Consider the following 18359-nt stretch of genomic DNA (forward strand, 5'->3'; position numbering starts at 1 on the left):
AGAGAGAATTGGCAAGGAATAGAAGAAAAATAACTGCTCTAATATTCCTGGTTCATAGAATTATCTAGGAACAGAAATCTTTTACCATTTGATCACCTTAAAAAAGCATTTCCGAATGTGTGCAAATAATTGATATTCCAAACTACTACACTTGAAACAATTAATAGGTTCAACTGAAACCTCTGTTTGTAAATGCACTGTATTCCATCAATGCAAATTATAGTTTGATAAAAGAAATATTCTAGGGCAGAAGCCTAAGAAGCTATGGAAGGATATGGCTGAGATAGACTGATATTAACTATAAAACTAAAAAAAGTAAAGCAAATCCAGAGTGGTTTTATTTGACAAATGAACTATTTTAATTAATAAGATAAACTTGATATTGGTAGAGCTACAAATTTTAAAATTAATTAAGGAATTTCTGGTGGCACTAAATCAGGACTAATTCCACTGAAGTAAATGGAACTAAACTGGTATGAAATTGATACATGGGAAAGGAGAATCAGGCTTAGGATGAAACCCCGGCCCCACTGAAGTCAATCGCAAAACTCCCCTTGACTCAACAATGCCAGGATTTCATCTTTGGACTTCAATGGGAAGGGAATCTAAGAGGAAAGGAGTACTTCAAACATTTTCCTATTAATAGCCACCCTAAATTTTTAATTAATCTGCTTTGGCAGTACTCCGACCCCTGTTGTTTGCCCTGTAAGTAGATATTCAAATAATCAACTTTTACTGATACAAACATTCATGGAAACCAATTTTTAAAATCACAGGCACAAGCCTTCATGCATAACACACTTCTCTGCTCATTCAATCGGGAAACACAAACAATGTTGCCAACTGGAATGATTTCATTGTGATATTTAGTGTTTCTCTTAGCGACCAACTGAAGGAATCATGTGATTATGTAATAATCAAAGCTCTATTTAAAAAAAAAAGATTTAGCCTTCATGATGGCTGAGAAAAGCTTGACAAACATGATTCTTAAAGGCTCAAAAAACAAAAGGCAAATGAAAAAAGCCAATATTTATTTTATGTTAAAAATCCCGTGACTTTTAAACTAATCTCATGACTTTTAGGGGGCCCTCACCCATGACAGTGGCATTACTGCATAAATGATACCACGTTGATCAATCAATAGAGCTAGTCAGAAAATTTGGAAACATTCAAAATGTTGACAAAAATATAGACAAAACTTTCTGTAAACTAATTTTCAGAAATTTCAATTTAATTCAGTTTTTCAACCTGCTCTACCAATCAAAGTTGAACAACACAGATGAGATTCAGAATCACACGCTGAATATCTTACAGTAAACAAAGAAATGTTTGCAATCAACCCATAGAGGAAAAATATTAAAAAACAGGTTGCTGAATAAACCTGAATTACAAGTAAGTTAGAGGCAGCTATGATCTACTTGTGGATATTCCATGAATATAAAGACAGGCTAAATTCATTGGAGACATTCTGCGTTGCACATTATTCGCTGAATTCGAGGAAGAATACTGATTACATCATTCTTCTAGCTCTCTTTGGCTGATTGTTGCATGGGGATGTGACACCAGAGAGCTTCTCAAATGGCGGTAAAGCTAACAGCAGTAACTATGAATGAATGAATGTGTGCCATGTATAATGTGATAAAACAACAATACTAAATATCATAATGATAATACTGTGCATGTGAATCCTTCAACTAAGGATTACAAAATGCTTGTCAAACATTAAACAAATAAGCCTCTCAATGTCTCTGTGTGGATCAGAATATATTATGACCCCATTTGTAGATGGGTAAACTGAGGCACAGGCAGGTTAATTGACTTGTTCAGGGACAGGCAGCAAGTCAAACGCAGATCTGGGACTCGAATTCCAACTCCTAGCTCTAGTAACTAGATGATGTTCACCATGACCTCCCTTATGAGTGTGTGCAGGAAGGTGAGCGCTACTACATATTATGAATAGTAACCTTGTTAATCAAACAGCATGAACTGATGAGCAGGGCTGACATTGTTCTTCTGGTGTCAGAGATACCATATAGTTTAGGTAGCAACATTGGACTCCTGCCAACATGCATCACAGTGCCATGCATACTGTAATGAGCAAAACAAAAATAAAGAGGGACGTGAGTGCAAGAATCAGAAGAAAAGCACTTAGCCACTGAGTTCACGGTTCCAGGGTGGAGTTGAGTTGATTCCCTGTTTTTATATGAACTAGTTGAATACCATTAAGCCCATTTTTCATGAAAAAGGGAATTTTTTCTTTGGAAGGTAAGTACTGTACTCTTTCTTTCACAATATTCTCTGTCCTTCTAAATAGATTTACTAGGAGAAGCAAAACCACCAGACAGTTGCACCTTACCCCTCCCCCCCATACAGATAAAATTTGCTGCTTAATTAGGCATTGACATGTTTACTATAACCTTTACAGAAGAATAACACGTGCTCAGAAGTCCGCTTTTTTCCTTTTCCTTTGTTTGTTTGTCTGCATAATACACTGACAATCTAATGAAAACAATATAGTAACTTATGAGAAGGCACCATCAAAAATTCACAAAAGCATCAGTCAAGTCCATTTTTAATAATGGTTAAGGATTCTGGGCAGCTTTAAAAACACAGCTTAATATCAGACATTTAAAACCATTCACTTTGCTTAAATGATTTGCTGTGGGCATTTTGTGTAGTGAAGGCCTCTTGAATGCAGGCAGCCTGGGTGTATAATGAATGCATGTATCCATCTACCAGTGATTATTTTAGTAAGGTTTCACCATATGTAAAGCTTTGTATAAACTGATACAAAGCAGATTAATTCATTTAAATGCTTATTTAACAGGAGCAACAGTCACAATGCTTTAGACTTTCTACCATATTTACTTAAGTGGATTTCACTACTAAACACATTCACACACAATTATTTTACTCTCACACACATAGTGATGATATCCGTGTAGTAAATTGCAGAACCATGTGATAAACTGTATTTACCAGGGACTGTTGCTGGCTTCACCTTCAGTCTTCTCGCTATTCTTTTTTCCCGTGGATTTATTCTAATATTCTAAACTTCTGAGAAGTTCAACCAGCTGACCTTTATCTGCCTGTTAGATAAACATTTCTTCTTCCTTCCCAGCTGTGAAATTACTCCACCATAATTAAACCAGCCCCAAAGTTAAATTAGTCACATCAAAGGTGTAAAATGGGCAATCCTGAATTACTTTGCAGGGTTAAAATCCACTATCTTGCAGCCCAGAGTAAAACCAGAAATGTTATAATTATGGATGGAGGTGACTCTGGGCTTCCCAAGTGGAAATGTAGCATTTGCTTTTAGTCCTGGTAGATCCCACAATGTTGGATCTTAAAAATTATGACATTGTTATGGGTAGAAACAGTGTTTTAGGGAATTGTGAGAAATTTCTAAACTTTTATTACTCTAATTTTTCTTCTCCATTTGAATCCTATACAGTTGGATTCATAGTAACTAAAGCAGCGTGGCTAGAAGGGGTATAGAAAATAGCACTGTGTTTTGTTTGTTTTGGGGTTTTTTTAGACCTATTGTATTTCTCTGGAAGCAGAGTAATTATTCCAGAATAAAGGCACTTTTATTCCAGAACAGAGTGTCCACATGGGGGAGTTATACTGGCATAGATTAAATGGAATAATTTTCCCATTTAGACAAGCCCTCAGTCTAGTTTCATTTAGGCACTTGCACTTCTGGCTGGACCCTGGAAGTGCAGAGGCTTTGTGAAAACCATGAAAAGCATGAGGGGTGGGGAGAGAAAGAGGAAAGAAAGAAAAATGCGCTTTTTGATTCTCCAAATAAAATAAAATGGTTAGGGTTTACTTTGACCTTTGGGTGAAGATTTGTGCAAGGCTGTCTGTCTAAACAGGTTTATCCTTCTCTGTTTACAAACTTATACTCTGAAGGTCAACAAATATATTCCACATGTAGTGTCATATAGCCACTCTCAGGGTAGATGCTAGCATCATACAAAGGACCAATATTACAGAAACGGGCACTGTTAGGGCACCTGCAAAAAGTAACGTGCATTGTTGTGGCCTCAAAAACCCACATACAACTATCTTGAAACTTTGACCCTTATAGTACAGCCAACACTGGGCCAGATTTACACTTAGTTAATTCTGTTGAATTTAAATCCCTTACACCCACTCACTAACATGTAACTTGTATCACATTATATGTATCACCTCTAAACTTGGACCAGTAGGGGTTGAACATATATACATATTTAAATGATACTGCAATTTTACTGTTAATTTTTCTACCAGAGGATGCTATTTTCAATCAAATTTGCTCTCTTTTTCCACATACAGAAACATTTCTTAAAATATATACACATTTCTTTCCAAGACTGGAAAATTTATTTTTTGCCAAGAAAAGGGACAGTGAATCATTGTCCAGAACAATGTTGTTAATCCACCTAAAACCCATACACCATCTGTACTTTTTCATACATATATTCCAATTTCACTTGAAATAACATCATTAGTACAGAGATCTCACAGTTCTATAAGGTGATCTTGTTTCCTTCTTGTCTGGCTTGAACTCAAACATCTTTTCATTTTGGCAACAGCAGTTTCTTTCTCTGAACTATTTCATGCAGATAATGGATAATGACCACTTCTCATTGCTTTTTCTCAAAAATGTCTAACTACATTAGCTTTCCAAAGACAAATCCTAACCTGGCTCTTTTTCTAAGTTCATGGCTGCAGATTCATCCCAGTGTGCAAAACAACTGAAAAGATAAATTGGCACTGGCAGAAAACCCCATCCTTACTCTACTGGATAGACCCCGCAGTAAAAGCCTTTTGGAATTTAATAGGATTGAAACCAATGGGGTTCTATAGAAATGTAATCATGTTCTATAGAAATAACTCCAAGTGTATGGAATTTGTGCTCTGATAGGGAGTGATACAGTTTTGGGGGGTTTGTTTAGATGATCATACACAATTCTATAGCAGGGGCGTATAACTTTTTATTAAATGTCATAGTCTGATCAGAAAACATATAGGATGATAACCTTTCTCTAGTAAGTCTTTAACACTTTTCCGTAAGGGGAGTGATAGCGCTTTGCCTGTAACAGAACCATAAGAATTGGAAAGGGAAAAAACTTCCAAAGTTATCTAGTTGAACCCCCTTGATAGTGCAAGATTGTTTCCTATGGTCTTTTACTCTAGAATCCTGTGGAGACGTTTTACATGTTCTCAGAATCTTGAGGAAATACTGAATGGACTGGCTCTGCCCTGAGGGACCAGCAAACAATGCTGGACATGTGGGAATTGTTAGCAAATTTCCCATAAACAATATTTACCAGTGGTTCCCAACTCAGATTTAAATGGCTCAGTGATGGAGTTTCTACCCCCTCTCTTGTGATGCAATTTCATAGTCTAACAGCCCTCACAGTCACAAATAGGAGATTTTTCTTAATATTCCACTTTCATTTGCACAATTTCATTCCATCCAATAACTTTCCTCTGTCCCCAGCACATGGAAATTGTATTGTTATCTCACACACAATTTACTGTTGCTTGGAAGTTCTGCCTTCTCCAGGAATCTACAGCAGGTCACACCGTGGCTGAGAACCACAAAAAGCATGTAAATAGCATTTTCTGGTCATCTCATAATTGTTTATTGAGGGCCAAATTCTACTCTGAGTTCAGCCAGAGCAGCAGGACAGACAAGACATTCCCACTATTACAGAGCCAGCCTCAGAGATATCCCTGAATCCCTACCGCAACATTGTGGATTGTGGGAGGAACTTGTTCTCAGCCCCTTACATTCAAATATAGTCATAATCTAGTCAAGTTGAAAGCCATATCACCTCACAGGATAAAAGCAACAGGATGGGGACAGAGGACCCAGGAAACTCCACAAGGTCCATATCACAAGGTCCACACCTGGGAAGAAGCAGATGGTATAACTTCCAAACATTGCAGATCAGAAGCACTTTGTAGTATAGCGTGCCAGCCCCTCTTGAAGTGGCATTTGCCATGAATGAGTTTTAACATGGCAAGGCAACTTCCTTGAAGCATAACTGTTATTTGCACGTGGTGATGAAATGAAACAATTTTGGATGTTAATTCTCTGTTCTAAAAATAAAGTTTTGTTATAAGGTTTACTGTACGGATCCTATTCCTGGCTGCTCCCGTTGACTTCATTAGGGCTTTCAGCGGGATGAGGAATACAGGATCATGCCCTCTGTGCATTCCACGGAACATAGTCATGGGTCCATCACATAGGTTAGAAGTATGTATGCTGTGAATTGGGTTTCCAGCCACAAAACCCTTAAACCCTCAAAGCCAACAATAAAACAGAAAACTATAACAAAAGGAAAACTGAAAAGAGAGAGGGAAGAGGGACTAGTGCTTTCCATTAAAAGAGTAAGCCCAATAGCCATAACAGGGACCAGAGCCATAATAGAGTTCTCTCCTGAATAATTTTCTCTAGGGACTAGGTCAAGCTTGTTTACATAGTCAGCTGTCAAAGGGTAGGAGAAAGAGTAATTTAAATCATACCAACTCTGTTCTGGGATCAATCGTTCTGACTTACTGAGTTTCCAGGTACGAGCTATGTTTCACAAGTGTACATAACTGTGCTTAGGGTCAGCTCCTCAGTTTCCATAGCTGAAGGCATCTGCCATTAATACAATGATTTACACAAGGTTAAGAACACTTTGTGTCCTCCAAAGCCCTGGAATTTTCTAATTTTTTTTTTGTAAAACAGCTGATGGTACAGTATTTGACATTCCTGAGTCAATATTTTCCTCCATGTGTGTGGCTCCCAGCAAATTCTGAGCAAGCATGAAATTCTGACAGTACCGAATTTTGTCTTCGCAATCATTTGTGAGTGCAAATACCAGATTCCTGATATATGGGAGCTGATATAGAATGAATAAATGGGCCTGATCCTGTTACCATTGAAGTCCATGGAAGTTGTGGCATTGACTTCAGTGACAGCTGGATCGAGGCCAATTTTGATATGCATATCAGGTAGTAACATATCTCTATGATTTGTATGCACAAAATAATGGGTGCAAGTCTGGAGGCCATTTCGGAAAATGCAGCTAGGTCCTAGATGACAAAAAGGACAGTATTGTAATGAATTTGAGTCTCATACCCAGGCAACGTAAGTGAATCCATATGGCAACGTAAATAGATTTAACCTAGAAAATCGTAAAGCTGAAACCTTTGGTTCTCATTGCCTTTCTTTACTTGTCCCATTGTCCTCCTGACCTATTGTTTTTTATTAGCAACTACACAACGGCACATTTTAAATCAAACTTTCAAATCAAGTTTTTTTTCTTCCTTTCTTTTGTTGTTCTTCATCTTCCCTCTCAAATACTGATCTACATTTTTTTAAGCGGTACAAACTACCAATCAGAATAAGAAAAATACATATGTATATAAATTGAAATTGTAATGAGTCCTACCAGTGTATTGTTAACACTTTGGTTCATTTGATATGAACTTTGTTTTTTTAAAGTACCACATGGTAAGGCTTTGAAACTTCAGTTTGTAAAAAAAAAACTGTAACAGCCTTGCAGCCTTTGAAGTCACTACTGATATAGCTCTGAACAGATCCATTCAAGTTCAACTAACATCAGACAAATGTTTAGTGTATCAGAGGAAGCCACAAAAGCAAGGATTTCATCAATATTTCACAACAGCCTCAGGGAAACTGTAGATTGCAATGCTGTAGGGCAGCTAATGGAATTACACACAAGGGTTTTGTACATTTAAAATAAGCAGCTACTAAAAAAATTACCCTTCAGTTTGATAGAAACTGTATAAAACTGCAGATGGGAAACAATTAAATAGCTACCAACATTTATCCATGTCAGCCTGATAGGTCATTTAATAACAGGTATTTCTTTTTCTTTCTTTTTTTTTTTTTTTCTTACTGGTAAGGCAATAATAAAGATTAACATTTATGAAAAGTAACATAAAATATAGTACAACCAAATGAATAATTAAAGATGCTTCTGAAGAATTTGTTTGCTATTGTATGGCCATGAAGACTGCTCTCCACTAATGAAATACATTTATATTAAATTCAATTACAAATAGAGAGTGGCTGAAAGTGATGTTTATAACACTTGGATGTTTTGATCTTTTTAAAAAAAAAACACAACTTTGAATCATTTTTACTGAATCCATGGTTTGCCTCATACATAGAATAAATATTATCTAGTGCAACTCACTTCAAATTACTTGGACCCTGTTTTAGAATATTTACAAGGATAAACCCAAAGCCTGCAAAATTATGTCCAATAATCCAGTGTGAGATCAGCAATTTCCCTGATCAGAGTCAAGATTTCTGCATATGAAAGCACATTGTATACTCTAAAATTAGATCCATACAATCAAATTCCTATGTATTACTATATTCAGCATGTAAAAAAAAAAAAGTACTTATGGTCTATACACATTTTTTTAAGTGTTTAGGTATGGTCCTCTGCTGTGGCAAATTGCTATTTTTGTCATTAGCTAATGTTTGTACAGTGCTTTGAACATGTAAAGCACTATATAAAAGCTAACAATTATTATTTTATTATACTTTTTAAAAAGTCTGGCCACTTCCCCCCAGTTCAAAGCAGACTGAATAGGCTAAGAATGGTGATGAGCCCAATGGAATAAAAAAGAATTTAGGCCCTGATTCAAGAAAGCACTTAAACATGTGTTGTTTGTTCCTATTCAGGACATCCCTTAATTGACTGAATGCCTTAATATAGAGGTTATGGAACAGAAATCTTTGATTAGAATAACAATTAATAATTCAACTTTAAGTTGCAGTAGCCTGGGTTCAGCAACAGTGACATGGCTAAATGAGGTAACTTTGACTTCGATAGGAAGGAATTATTGTTAGCTTAGGATGGGGCTAAAAGGCAAGATCTCCTGTGTTATATTCTTGGCTGTTCTACTGACTTCTTGAGTAGACTTGGCCAAGACCCAATGCTCATTGAAGTCTGCCAGCATTGTCTCTAATCACTTCAATCAGCATTGGATCAACCCCTTAAATTCTCTGTGTCTCTATTTCTCCACCTGTAAAATGGGGAAATTATACTGAGTGAATAATTCCCATGAATGTTCTAAGGATTTATTAGATAATGTTTGTACAGCACTCTGAAAATTTACAGTGCTATATGTGTGCTCAGCTGTATGATTTGGTGGTGATAAAGGCAGAGTGTCTATATGTGTTCTTACTAAAGCACAAGCTTCTCACCCATCTAGGTACTATATAAATTTAAGCTCCTCACTGTAACTTGATGATTATGACCTGTTATTATACTGTTCCCATTTTTTAAGAAAAACACTAACATGGCTTTATCAATACGTTATTACATTTGTCTGAAGGGTACTGGGCCCTTTGGTTTTCGCTTTGGGTAGCCAGCTAAGTAACAGCCTCTGTGAGATCTGCTTTAAACAAACGGTACCATTAACTGTTTATATTCATGAATCTGGGCTGATTAACCATAGCTGGATGAATCAAGACTGAGATAATATAGCTTTAAAATCTTTTTAGACAAGATATCCAAGTAGAAAGGAAGGGAGCTGATAAAATGTAATTCCTTTGTCTTATGCGTATGCTTGTTTTGTTTTGTTTAAATCAACCCAGCAAATAATATAAAAGTGTGCAGTTTTACTTGTAATGCCATGCCAAGATCTGAGTGTAAAAGGGATGTTGATGAAGAATGTACAGAACTTCCAATGTTGTATCTCCTTTATTTTCCTTTCAGGAACATATTGTGGAAAATGGTGGTCCAAACAAATAATCTGTTTCATTCATAATAAATATTACAGCCAGCAACTGCTGACTTTTGACAATTAGATATCCATGCACTCATAGCCATCTAACAATCAACCATAGCCATCAAAGCACTAAGCCAGCATGAAGGTCATTGCCCTGGCCAGTGTCTTACTTCGACTGACTTCTCAGATATGTACGCAATAAGCAGTTGCAAGAGATTGATATGATACTTTGTGAGTAATTTGTATGAACTATAACACTAACCTGGTAAAGTATTATAATTTTAAATGTGTCCAGAAAATAATTGAAATTCTGGTTTAGCTTCATCATAATTCACAGTGCTGGGCATATTTAACAGCTGACTAGTTTAGCATGAATATTGCTTTACAAATGAGGTCATATTGTTTTTAAGAAACAATATTGCTATCAAACATGTTTAGGAAGAAAAGCAAGAGATTATGAGCACACTTTTAACCTTTCTGTCTCTTTCTATCTCTGTTTACTATGGTGATTTAGGTATTCGTGTTGTTTGAAGGCAAACATAGAAGGTGCTGGCATTTAGAAGAGTCCCTATAATGAACAACTGGCAGTCAGATTCTTTCTTATTATTACTCTGTCACAAAATCTCTGTTCTACATCACTCCATCTTTGCAACACCGGCCAGAGATGAGAAAGGTCAAAACATCTCCCTCAAAACATACAGTCTATACATGAACAATGTCATTCCCTGAGTCACATACAATAGTCAGAATTCAATCCGTATTATAGAAAAGAACAGAGTCTATAAGATGTTTTTAAGAAGTTTCATCACTGAGTGTCAGCCTTCCCACCCTTTGTGTCCATGTGTTCTAATACAGAGCTGAAACACTTGATTCATTTTACCCCACACTCACCTACCCACCAACACACAGAGTTAACTTGTTACTCAGTTTTCTCTCCAAGATAGAGGTAATACTCAGAGGACCCAATCCTGTACAGGGATGATTGCCTCTGCCAGGCTTCTGAATTTGTTCCCCTCCCACAGGAGTCAGTGAATGTTAGAAGAGCTCAGCACCTTGCAGGTTCAGGCATATCAAATAGGCTCCTTTCATATAGGTCTAAATCCTGAGATCTAGATTACATTGCCTGGAAGTCACTGGATAGTTAGACTGTGTCACACCTCAGCAAGGTGATCAGAATCAGGCCTAGTTTCACTGAAGTCAGTGTCAAAGCTTTCTTTAATGGGTACAAGATCAGGTCCCTCTTAAAACTCTTTCGCCCCCTTTGTCTCCCCCCAAAAAGTGTGTTCAAGGTGTTTGTTAAAATATTATAAATAAATTCAGAAATAAAACAGAGGAAAAATATGGAGGGATAAGTACTGAACCCTAGAGGAAAATTATAGCCTAACAGAGCAGAAAAAGGGAAGCTAAACTCCACACTTGAGGACTACCCTACTTATTCTTTCCTTGGGGGTAGGTTTTCACCCCTCCCCCATTAGAAGTGCCACAATTTTGGATTCTGGAACCCACGAATCTCAAGATGGTTTCCAGAGTGCCCTGGGAATGTCTGTGCTTCCAGACTTCGGCCAGAGCCCCTTGTAATCCACTGGCAGCATGACTGCAATGGGAATCTAGCTGCCTTGGGCTATCTTGTTAGCTGCAGGCCCAGGACTCTCTGCACTTGGGGCAGGGGAGGAGAGTCACAGCAGAGAGTGGGAATGCATACATATTAACGCCAGCGTGGTCAGCAATATCTTGCACCACACTGGCCTGCAGATTTGGGGGAAATAATCCATTACTGTCTCTTTACCAGAGCTAAACCCCATGAGTCTTTTCCACAGGGTCAGACACAAGTCAAAGCTGCAGGTGCTGCCATTTTCTTCCTTCCACAGACCCTGGCATGATCCCCTGGGTTGTGTTACTTTCTGCCAGCAAACATGAAGGCCAGCACGGAGCGTATTAATAATAGTAATAGTAATAATTAGCAATGCTAGGATTCATATTATTGATTTTGCTTCATAAGAAACGCAGGCAAAACAAATGGACCCTTGCCAAATGGGAAAGCTGGAAGGGGAAATAGATATGGTTTCCAAGTATCTACGATATATTTAGAAATAATGGGAATTTCAAAGGGAAAAGTGAACAATTATTGAAGTAAAAATAGTGGGCTGTGTCCTTTGAAATGCGTGAAGGAGGGATTTAGAGCCAAGGGGTCAAGACAAATGTCATGACAAATCTGACTCACAGGCCGTCCCAGAGTTGTGCTCCTGTCCTGTCCTGTGCTAAACTGGGCACTGAAATTCATCATATGGGGCACCATAAAAAAACAAGAGACTGCAGCCACAGAGGCTCTGCTTTTTCCTGCATCTCAGCAAGAAACAACAAATATGAATTATGGGAAAAAATCCAATAATCAGAAAGGTCATTCAATGACAGAGACAACTTCCTGGGGCCGGTTTTGTTCAATATCTTCATAAATGATCTGGAGGATGGTGTGGATTACACTCTCAGCAAATTTGCGGATGATACTAAACTGGGAGGAGTGGTAGATACGCTGGAGGGGAGGGATAGGATACAGAAGGACCTAGACAAATTGGAGGATTGGGCCAAAAGAAATCTGATGAGGTTCAATAAGGATAAGTGCAGGGTCCTGCACTTAGGACGGAAGAACCCAATGCACAGCTACAGACTAGGGACCGAATGGCTAGGCAGCAGTTCTGCAGAAAAGGACCTAGGGGTGACAGTGGACGAGAAGCTGGATATGAGTCAGCAGTGTGCCCTTGTTGCCAAGAAGGCCAATGGCATTTTGAGATGTATAAGTAGGGGCATAGCGAGCAGATCGAGGGACGTGATCGTTCCCCTCTATTCGACATTGGTGAGGCCTCATCTGGAGTACTGTGTCCAGTTTTGGGCCCCACACTTCAAGAAGGATGTGGATAAATTGGAGAGAGTCCAGCGAAGGGCAACAAAAATGATTAGGGGTCTGGAACACATGAGTTATGAGGAGAGGCTGAGGGAGCTGGGATTGTTTAGCCTGCAGAAGAGAAGAATGAGGGGGGATTTGATAGCTGCTTTCAACTACCTGAAAGGGGGTTCCAAAGAGGATGGCTCTAGACTGTTCTCAATGGTAGCAGATGACAGAACGAGGAGTAATGGTCTCAAGTTGCAGTGGGGGAGGTTTAGATTGGATATTAGGAAAAACTTTTTCACTAAGAGGGTGGTGAAACACTAGAATGCGTTACCTAGGGAGGTGGTAGAATCTCCTTCCTTAGAGGTTTTTAAGGTCAGGCTTGACAAAGCCCTGGCTGGGATGATTTAACTGGGAATTGGTCCTGCTTCGAGCAGGGGGTTGGACTAGATGACCTTCTGGGGTCCCTTCCAACCCTGATATTCTATGATTCTATGATTCCTCAGTACAGGTATCATCACATAACTAGTGCTGGGTTGGGGGATGATAGAACATTGCTGAGTGCAAAGATGCTATGTATTTCAGTCATAATAACTGGAGCTAAGGCTTGCAGGAATCCACAAAGAGGGACAATGGGTCAAAAATCCAGACTCTAAAATACTGGATGAAAGTGCATAATTATTTTCTTTACAATCCAACATTGAGACAAAATAGTATCTGTATAAACCCAGTTCAATATCCCTCAGACTTTAGCTAATCCTGAAACATTCAAGAGCGTACTGGGACTTTAGACATGGAAAAGTAAAGCAGCAGAGGGCATCTCACCTCCACCAAATAACTGCAGAGCTTCTGAAAGACTAAATCCATCTATTACCACTGTGGGGCCAGTAGACAAACCGAAATATAAACAAGCTGTTTAGAGTTTATAAAGGAAAAGAATTACGAGATTTCCTGTGCTGTTCTTTGTGATCTTAAAAAAATAAAATAAAATAAAATGGAATGGAATGGAAGCTGGAGCTTGGGAAAGAAGATTCCTATGAATTTTCAAACATCGAAAGCAGAGCTTCTCCAGCCCAGTTTCAATCTCTGAACCTTCCATTTCATTGCCTTCCATTCAACAGCATGCAATTGTGACTCTGAATTTCAAACGCTGCACTTCTGCAGAGGAGCAACCATACCTGGGATGTTTATTAAGGCATCATTATACATCTGTGTGGCATCATTTATATCCCGTGGAAGAGACAATGCCAGGTCAAGATCAACAGTTTGAGCAGACAATTCATCAGGTTGGAGCAGGTGGCAGGGGCGGTATAAGAAATCACTCAAAAAGGAGCACAAACTGAAATGGATGGAAGTGTAAAAGTAATAAGAAAGTGATCAGTGAAACTACAAACAACAGAAGATAAATCAAAGGAAGCAACCTGCAGAGCAGAAATCAAATCAAGAGGGTTTCCTTAAACACAGAAAGGGCCTGTAACCTACTGGGTGAAATTAAGCAAGTCTGTGAAGAATCTTTTGCCTATGAAACCTTGTTGGAATTAGCAGAGGAAATTGAAATTCCCATCATATCAGGCGATTCAAAGATGAATCTATAACAAGCACCAATCTAAATTCTGAAAGTTCTGATAGAAAACATGGCCAGAGAGCATTTCAGAGGATAAGACATTGGGCCAGATTTTGTACATTACATTTACACCCACTTTGCAGTTTAGTCTGAGGTTGAACTTCACATCAGTAAGCCTCAGGCCCAGCCATTCAGAAAAATCCTACTTTTCCATCCACAATCAAATGATTTATTCCAAAATAATTGCCATACTGTATTTGGAGCTACATAATGGAAATGCTACAAATGCAGCCTCTAGAATTAAAAGCATGTTTCTGATTTTAGTGGGAGCTACACCATTAAAAACATGCACAACTTTGAAAATGCATTGGATAGTGGGTCTGCAAATTGTCCCAGCTGACTCATTAAGTGAAGAAGATCTATCAGAATTTTACTAAGTAAAATTGATTTTGAGGCTATAAAATTAAAACACATATTTTTCACAGACCAGGGGCCAACACCACTCTATTATAGCCTGTCTGCAGACTTCTGATTAACCCACTGCATTCAAAAGCAAACAGCACAATCCTTTTAAATATCTCAGGCCATGTTTACACTAATGAAAAGGTGTGTTTTTAACATGTGTTAACTAACATGATAAAATCCTAGTGCAGACAAAGTAAGTTGTAGTGTTAACTAGTGGCTCACTCTGGTTTCTCTTGCCCAGCTAACATGTTAAAGCTACAGCTTGCCGTCTCTTCACTAGCATGGAATATCTAATACATGGTAAATCCACATTTTCCCTATTATAGATATGTCCTTTCTGTATAGACAAGAGATTGGGGGATATTATTTCACCTCTTTTTATCAGTTTGTTTACTTTGTATATTTGACAGCACTGTTGCATGTCATCAATTTTATTATTACCTCCGTGTAGTCAGTTTCACCTGTTATAAGTGTGTGTCTTTCACGCAAAACCGGTGGGGAGGAAAGCATTTTTAAAAGTCAGGGGCAGGTGTAGTACCTGAAACAACTTTTAACCCATTTTTATTTAATTGACTAAATTTTCAGTCGATATCTCTTTTAAGCAAGAGAAGCCACCTTAAAACATTCACAGAAAAAAAGAGCACCAAGCAAAACCTGCAGTTTGTTGTCCTCTCATCAAAACAAATTTTGCTTAAAGGAAATAGAAAAGGAGTACTTGTGGCACCTTAGAGACTAACCAATTTATTTGAGCATAAGCTTTCGTGAGCTACAGATCATTTCATCGGATGCCATAAGTACTCCTTTTCTTTTTGCAAATACAGACTAACACGGCTGTTACTCTGAAACTTTAAAGCAAATGTGTCTCTTGGCCAACCTGCTCCCCCTACCCATCACTCTAATGTCTCTGGCCCATCAGAGTAGCCAGAGCTAGAGCTCCCAAAGAACTCAGCAAAGTATCCCATATCAACCAGGCTTCCTCAGAGCTCTTTCTTCTGTCCAATATAAATGTTTCCAGAATTCTAATTTAACAAGCCACAATATGGCTCATACCCAGGCCTACTGAATCAATGCACACATCCACATACTGACAGACAGCACAGGAACCACTCCCTGCTATAGAGATGGTATCGGAAAAGGTAACCAAAACTCGGCTGCAAAGACACAGACTTCTACTGACTGCTGGTGAACTGCCAGGTCAACTCCACTGGACCAACCATCAGGGGCTATTCAGGCTCAGGGGCTCATGGGTCAAGACAAGAATGGACCATAGGCTAGTCCTGACCTGAGAATTACTTTGCTTTTGTTTGTGTCTCACCTGTAATAATTTTTTGTGTGTTAATTGCTTCTTAACTTTTCTATTCACATTAAGCCAAATTCATCTCTGGTGCAATTCTTCTGAAACAAATAGAATTAACCAGGGATAATTTGGCCCATTACTTCATTTCCCTTGGCTTTCTCTACATCCTTTCTTACCAATAAGAGTACCCTTTCTCCAGTTTTGTTTTGCCTAGCCTAGTAAACACCAGTTATTTCTTGTATTCAGCCATGGATTTGTTACTTCAATAAACCCTTGCTTTTCTTTGCAAATGCAGAATTCCAGTTCACCAGCTTTATTCTGTATGCCCATAGCATTCACTCAGAAGAGTATCCCTGATAATGTCATGGCAAACCTGGTGGCTGACCTTTGTGGCTTTGTCCTCACCCACAACTATTTCACATTTGGGGACAATATATACCTTCAAGTCAGCGGCACTGCTATGGGAACCCGCATAGCCCCACAGTATGCTCACATTTTTATGGCTGACTTAGAACAACGCTTCCTTAGCTCTCGTCCCCTAACACCCCTACTCTACTTGCGCTACATTGATGACATCTTCATCATCTGAACCCATGGAAAAGAAGCCCTTGAGGAATTCCACCATGATTTCAACAATTTCCATCCCACCATCAACCTCAGCCTGGACCAGTCCACACAAGAGATCCACTTCTTGGACACTACAGTGCTAATAAGCGATGGTCACATAAACACCACCTTATACTGGAAACCTACTGACAGCTATACTTACCTACATGCCTCCAGCTTCCATCCAGGACACACCACATGATCCATTGTCTACAGCCAAGCTCTAAGATACAACCTCATTTGCTCCAAACCGTCAGACAGAGACAAACACCTACAAGATCTCTATCGAGCATTCTTAAAACTACAATACCCACCTGCTGAAGTGAAAAAACAGATTGACAGAGCCAAAAAAGTACCCAGAAGTCACCTACTACAGAACAAGCCCAACAAAGAAAATAACAGAACACCACTAGCTGTGACCTTCAGCCCCCAACCAAAACCTCTCCAGCGCATCATCAAAGATTTACAACCTATCCTGAAAAATGATCCCTCACTCTCACAGATCTTGGGAGACAGACCAGTCCTGGCTTACAGACAGCCCCCCAACCTGAAGCAAATACTCTCCAGCAACCACACACCACACAACAAAAACACTAACCCAGGAACCTATCCTTGCAACAAAGCCCGATGCCAACTCTGTCCACATATTTATTCAAGTGGGACCTAATCACATTAGCCACACCATCAGGGGCTCGTTCACCTGCACATCTACCAATGTGATATATGCCATCATGTGCCAGCAATGCCCCTATGCCATGTACATTGGCTAAACCGGACAGTCTCTACGCAAAAGAATAAATGGACACAAATCTGACATTAGGAATCATAACAGTCAAAAACTGGTAGGAGAACACTTCAACCTCTCTGGCCACTCAGTAAAAGATTTAAGGGTGGCAATTTTGCAACAGAAAAGCTTCAAAAACAGACTCCAACGAGAAACTGCTGAGCTTGATTTAATATGCAAACTAGATACCATTAACTTGGGTTTCAATAGAGGCTGGAAGTGGCTGGGTCATTACACATATTGAATCTATTTCCCTAAAGTTTAGTATCCTCACACCTTCTTGTCAACTGTCTAAATGGGCCATCTTGATTATCACTACAAAAGTTTTTTTCTCCTGCTGCTAATAGCTCATCTTAACTAATTAGCGTCTCACAGTTTGTATGGCAACTTCCCACTTCTCTGTATGTATTTATATTTCTTCTTACTATATGTTCCATTCTATGCATCCGATGAAGTGGGCTGTAGCCCACGAAAGCTTATGCTCTAATAAATTTGTTAGTCTGTAAGGTGCCACAAGTGCTCCTGTTCTATTTAGCTCTCTGTTTCTCTATCTTGCTTTACCTTATAATTTAGACCTTTGACATTTATTAGTGGAGGCACTGGTCCAAAATTCCAAGATCAGTTGCGCACCATTGTAAATTCAGAGTAACTCTAGCAAAGAGTTAGTCTGGATTTATTCCATTTCACTGAGAACAGAATTTGACCTATTATTTTGAAATTTAGACAGCACCTTCTAACTTCTTTTCCTACATTATCATTAACCTAACAAAAGTGATCAGATATTTTCCCATATTAACAAACCAACCTGTTTGTTCACATGTGATTGAGAAATAGCCTTATGCATGTCATTCATTTCCCCTTTCCCTAGAATCATAGAATATCAGGGTTGGAAGGGACCTCAGGAGGTCATCTAGTCCAACCCCCTGCTCAAAGCAGGGCCAATCCCCAATTTCTGCCCCAGATCCCTAAATGGCCCCCTCAAGGATCAATCGAACTCACA

General features: G+C 38.8%; 1 protein-coding gene across 2 annotated transcripts in view; it reads right to left on the bottom strand.

Annotated features, from left to right (window-relative positions):
• The window catches only part of TSHZ2 (teashirt zinc finger homeobox 2), a 270750-nt gene that overhangs the window by 115606 nt on the left and 136785 nt on the right, over positions 1–18359 (bottom strand). The window lies entirely within an intron of this gene.

This window comes from Caretta caretta, chromosome 13, assembly GCF_965140235.1.
Source record: "Caretta caretta isolate rCarCar2 chromosome 13, rCarCar1.hap1, whole genome shotgun sequence".
Taxonomy (NCBI): Eukaryota; Metazoa; Chordata; order Testudines; family Cheloniidae; genus Caretta; species Caretta caretta.